This window comes from Ictidomys tridecemlineatus, unplaced genomic scaffold (assembly GCF_052094955.1).
Source record: "Ictidomys tridecemlineatus isolate mIctTri1 unplaced genomic scaffold, mIctTri1.hap1 Scaffold_154, whole genome shotgun sequence".
NCBI classification, from domain to species: domain Eukaryota; kingdom Metazoa; phylum Chordata; class Mammalia; order Rodentia; family Sciuridae; genus Ictidomys; species Ictidomys tridecemlineatus.
The window spans coordinates 150,813-155,538 of NW_027521353.1; the positions used below are offsets into that span (position 1 = coordinate 150,813).

Genomic DNA, 4,726 nt, shown 5'->3' on the forward strand with positions numbered 1-4,726 from the left:
ATCATATGCACATTAAACTGTCCAGGGAAACACTTCAGTTCCACTAAAAACAATTGCTTTCTAATGCAATTAAGACATAACAGTTATCAAAAAAAATATTTCAACATACCAATAAAGCAAATGTTAGGTATATATAATCATTAAAAATTATCAATTTAAAGAGTGCTGTGGCAACCCAACCCTTAAAACGACCAAAAAACCTTTTGAGTTCAAAATTGCTCAGACTTTTTGTATTCAATGATTTTAAAAGATTTTATTGAAGAGTTTTTTGAAAAATAGTACTAACATTTGCTCATAGCAAATCAACAAGTATGTGCCACTAGCTTAAGTTACACTTGTCCAATAGAGTACTCAAACAAAAATAAATACACGCCACAACAGCAACACTTTGCATTATCAATGATGAAGCTTGCCCTCAGAATCATGACATTACTGGTTTTAGTGACATAGAAAATGAGTTGCTGGTTGTTAGGAAGGAATGTAAAAAATACCAAAAAAGATTATTTGTTGTGCCAGTCACATTTAGGCACCCAAAAGTCAAAAATCAAACAGAAATATATCAAGGTGATAAAATTCCTCCTAGCTTCCTCCTCTACTTTTGTCATATGAGATATAAATGAAGGCAAGAGAACAAACAAATAGGACTTCTTTAAAAAAAAACTATACACAAGCTAAGCTACAGACTTACTTCTGAAACAATTAATGGATGCCTCACCATAAAAGCCACTATGCCAAGTTTCTTTTCACACTCTGCCCAAAGGTAATCATAAAATACTTTCACTTTCCTATTAACATACTAGTCAACTATATCAGATGTTTCTCCACATTTTAGAAGTTGCAAGATAGGTTTTGCTAAAGAAAACTTGGCAAAAATATTTCTTACATCTTACTTCACAAACTAGAAATGGCATTATTTAATAGTCCACATGAACCATATTGACTTCAAGATGGGCAATCAGATTCAAACTGAAATCAGATAACCCAAATAAGCCAAAAAAGCATTTAGACACATTCAAGTGCACTAAAGTAACAAGGCATAAGAGGAAAAAAATGTCAAGAATATCAGTTAATTTCTTTACATGGTAAAATGAAGTGCAGGCAAGAATCAAGTGATATAAAGAAATAGAATTCCTACATATTTTTATTGGATATGACACAATATAATCAAAGAATGCACATAATTAAATGCTGTAGCTCAAAGCATCTTTGAAGTAAAGATTCTGCTGATCTTTTTATTTTATGTGACTGCTTACAGATTAGTCCTCTATTTGCTCCTAAAGAATATATTTAAACACTCAATCAATGAATAATCTACAGCAGTTTGTTGTAGAATCAATAATGGGGAATGGTGCATTGTACCAGGATAGTTAGATATACCCATAGGGAGTTTCAGTGGTCAAAATGCTTCCATTGCCAGAAGGTAGTCTGAAAATGGTCTAGAAATTCAATACAGCATTGACCCTACATTGTGTACATGATCCACAGTCAGTTTCTCAAGCATACTTGAAGTTTTAAAAAAGAGCAATTAAAAAAAGCCAGGAATTTTTTAAAAATCTATTTTTAAATAAGATTTTTTTGTTGTGTGAAATAATTTTTAATGTATTAGTTCAAATGAGTTGAACAGCAAAATCTAATCATGTTTGTTGGAGGTTAAATGCATTTAAAATCACTGTATTTAAAAATAATTTCTAATATTTAAAGTTGCATAATATTTCTATTTGTGTATGCATAGTTAAATGCTCATCTACTTCACTCTCCTAAAATCTGGTTAATGAACAACAAGTAACCATCCATAAACACACAATTTGTGATGTCTCTCTTATTTCTATTACATTGTTTTTTTTTCCTTATTGTATTATTGGATTAAGAGCAAGTTAAGTGGCAAGATTTCTAAGTAAACAGATTAAAGCCATTTACCAAATGTTACACAAGTATGTTTGATTTTTACTACATTATGAGAATTGCCAGTATATTTTCATCTAAACACATATCAACATTATACTTTTTAATTATTAGGTGGTTTTATTTGTTTAGTTATTCCAGATTGCTTGAAGATGACAATTTTGTAGCCTAAAATTGGAATGAGATTAGAAATTAGATTTCCTACCAACAGAAAAAAAACACAAAATGAAATATTCTTAATGTGGCAATATAAAAATTTCTTGTCATCCTCATTCACAGAGTTTTTTAATCACAGTTTTAATGCATTAAAATATGTGCATTTAAATGGCACCTTATTAGATAAATTTTAGCACCTAATTTGCATGTTTTAGGTTTCTAATTTTCAAAATTTTAAGGGTAGAATCATTGATATTTTAAGGACTACAAGTATACTAAAAATACTATAGTAAATATTATACATACATATGTATAAAGATACGTTCAATGTTTCATAGGTAGATGTATATATGAGACAAATTCATTGAATGTTAGAAGCTGATTCTAAAATTTAAGTTTGTATTTATGCTAATTTGGTCAAATTATATGGATGAATATATATATAACAAACACGATATACTATGATGTTGAGAATAAAATGCTCTGATAAGCTTTGCACAGCATCTGGTTGATATTTTGATGAAATTTGTTTTTTATATTTAAACAATACTTGATGATAATGTGAATGTTAATTTTCTTTCTAATTTTCTTTCCATATTGGTTGATATGCTTACTTTTTATAGATAAAGGCTACTACTTTGGGGAAGTAAGTTTAAAACGTTAAGCAATTGGACTTTACATCTCTTTTGTTTGTAATCACTGAGCCCATGAAAATCAAAGCCATATAAATTCTTGCATTACTAACAGTCAAGCTTGAACCTCTCAAAAAAAAAAAATCCTTGGTCAAAGCTTTGAAATTCAGTAAAAATTCAGAAACGAGTGGGATTCAGAATACCCTGAGCACAAACTAGTGCAACACCACAAAACATGTTTGATCTTCCGTCCAGAAAGAGGGGTGGCAGTCAAAAAGAAAAATGGAGGCGGGGGTTAAAGAGCAAGCAAATTCTGGCTTTTATTACACAAGCACGAAAACAAATTCCTTTGGAAAAGAATGACTTCTTCGGAGGACTTCCAGACCACTGAGGTAGAGTCCAAAAGGGAGAAAACCAATCTGCCCCTATAGTCCTGGAGACTTCTCAATCTGGGGTTCGGAAGCAAAGGGACCTCCCCTGGGAGTCCTGCAGTCTCCTCCTTCGCAGACGCAGTGCAGGGAGGCGGCAGAGGGTACACCTGTCCCGGAGTTCCAGACGCGGGGACGCATCCCGGGGGCGCAGGGAGGCCATCCCGGGACTTCCTCGCTGGCTTAAAGTGCACTAGGGGACGGTCCTGGTGGAGACTGTAAACACTCGACTGACACTTGTTCATTTCTCCAAGCAGAAACTCCATCTTGGGCCTGGGAGCTGCAGGAGGCGCCCTCGGGGCGGCGTCTCAAGCCCGGGGCACCGGGAAGCGGCGGAGCCTCACCACGGGTTCCAGGTCCACTCGCAGGACTTGGCACGCCGTGCATCGCGCCGCCGCCAGGCTGCGCTCGCCCCACACGTCGCCGCCGACGCGGATGGTGGGGAAGGTGGTCAGCGTCGGGGTGGATGCCCTCCAGATCTCCTCCAGGGTGCGGCCCCGAAGCAGGGCTCGGGCGCCGAGAGCTTCTCCAGGCACGACTCCTCGGGGGCCGCCGGCGGCGGCAGCAGCGGTGGCGGTGACGGTGGAGGCGGAGGGGGCAGCCGGGGGTCCCCTCCTGCCCGCGGCGGTCTCCCGGGCTCCGCGCGTCAGGGCCGGCGCGTCAGGCCGCGGGCGGTAGGGGCCTCCGGGGGTCAGGCACCAGGGCTCGGCAGGTCCTTGCTGCGCAGGATGTGCGGGGAGAACTGGTGCTTGAGGCTGCAGAGGAAGCTCCAGAGCTCCGCATCCGAGCTCATGAACTCGGTGCTGCGGGGCATGAACAGCTTGAAGGCATCGCCCAGCGCCTAGGTGCTGTCCGCCAGCGACAGTTGCGACCAGGAGTACACCACCTTCTCCTCCCGGCCTCCAGCCCAGCCCCTCCTCCCGCTCTAAAGCCGCCGCCCAGGGAGGCCGCTGCCAGGGGCCAGCGCTGGCGCCTCTTCATGCTGCGCCGCATCTGAGGCCACTCGAGGCGCTTGACCTCTGACCTACATACCCAACCCTATTTTGTAATTTTATTTAAATACAGGGTCTCACTAAGTTGCTCAGTGCCTTGCTTTTGCTGAGGCTGGCTTGGAACCCTCAGTCCTCCTGTCTCAGTCTCCCCAGACTTGGTATTCCTGGGGTGTGCCAGGGAGCTCAGTTTCCTCTTTAGAATTCTGGCCAGCAGTAACCCTCCTCCTTACTTGTCTTCAGAATGACTCTTTTCATGTGTAATGTCTATCCTCTGCAGAAGTCAATACTGTCTAATCAAGGCATTATACATTTATTCCATAAATGTTAGGATTTGTGGAAATGTATGTTTAGGAATAACTTTTCAATATTACACAAAAAGCTAGACACTGAATACTATGTATGCACTGATGACAACTGGGTTTAAAGGCATCTATGTGTGATTAAGCTTGTTTAAACTCTGGAGAATGTAGAGCTTATTGTTCACTTAAACTTTTACTGTAATACTGCTGATATACATAACATATTTTTGAAATTGGTTCAATATTAAGAAACAAAATGAGAATAAATATCACTGAATGATTCTTATCATTTATGGGTAGGATCTACATTTAAAATA

At 39.6% G+C, this 4,726-nt stretch overlaps 1 pseudogene; it reads right to left on the reverse strand.

Moving 5' to 3' along the window:
• Positions 1-2,985: 2,985 nt before the first annotated feature.
• LOC144372740 (coiled-coil domain-containing protein 71L-like) lies at positions 2,986-4,173 on the reverse strand (annotated as a pseudogene).
• Between the last annotated feature and the right edge of the window lie 553 nt (positions 4,174-4,726).